This window comes from Octodon degus, unplaced genomic scaffold (genome assembly GCF_000260255.1).
Source record: "Octodon degus isolate 3935 unplaced genomic scaffold, OctDeg1.0 scaffold00156, whole genome shotgun sequence".
Classification (NCBI taxonomy): Eukaryota; Metazoa; Chordata; class Mammalia; order Rodentia; family Octodontidae; genus Octodon; species Octodon degus.
Window position 1 is genome coordinate 5,843,176 of NW_004524732.1, and position 1,021 is coordinate 5,844,196.

A 1,021-nucleotide genomic window follows, 5' to 3' on the forward strand; every position below is an offset into this window, starting at 1 on the left:
TGTGTGAAAAAATCCAAGCCAGGGGGCCGGGGAGATGGCTCAGTGGAATAAGCGCTTCCCTGGCAAGCGCAAGGGCCTGAGTTCAATCCCTTGTTCCAGAAAAACAAAACAAAAAAAAAACAAACAAAAAAAAAATCCAAACCATGTTGAGGCGCACAGAAAGGAATGGACTCTGCGCCTTGTTTTTCTTTGACAGCTCTCATTCCCCACAGGAAGAGAGAGCTTGGAGAATATTCCTTCCTGTTCCTTCTTTACATATAAACACACATCACACACAGATGTGATCCTACAACACAAATGTTCTGAAATCTGCTTTTTAAATTTCTCAACCATGCGTGGAGGTATCTCCTCCAAAATTACTAGTTGATTTCGGTAGTCGTATTCTGTGGAAAGAAACTGCTACAGTTTGAGTCAGTCCAGGACTGTTCATAGTTTATCCTTCATTCTTTTTTTTTCTTTCTTCTTGTTTTTTGTGGAACCGGGGGTTGAACTCAGGCCCTTGCCCTTGCCAGGCAAGCGCTTATTCTACTGAGCCATCTCCCCGGCCCCAGTTTATCTTTCATTCTGAAAAATAACACACTCCTGTGCAAATGTAATTCAGTACTTGTACAAAGATTTGGATAGGTTAAATTCTCCCAGGTACAATTTCAGGTCAAAGAAAACAAATTATCATTTGGAAGGCTTTGGAGCTGCAAGTAACAGCATTCCTACCTCAAAACGAAATTGAACGGTTCTTGGGCCCTGAGATTTAATTTTTGCAGTTGGATTGGTCATTAAATGCCTTTAAGGCTTGCTTTTTTTTTTTTCCTGCTCTGCCATCCCTGGTGGATTCACCTTGTACTTTGGGCACACAATGGTAGGAAAGGGGGTCTTTCTTTCCCAGAAGCCCATTGTCTGCTTTCTCCTCCTTTCTCATTGGCCAGGATGATGTTACATGTCCTTGCCTAAGCCAATCATTGCCAAAGGAAAAAGAATGATTGGGGCTGGTGAGATGGCTTAGTGGTCTAAAGCACCTACTTAG

At 42.5% G+C, this 1,021-nt stretch overlaps 1 protein-coding gene across 1 annotated transcript in view; it reads left to right on the forward strand.

Annotated features, from left to right (window-relative positions):
- Window positions 1-1,021, forward strand: part of Zc3h7b (zinc finger CCCH-type containing 7B) — a 57,463-nt gene that overhangs the window by 15,525 nt on the left and 40,917 nt on the right. The gene's annotated exons all lie outside the window — the stretch shown is intronic.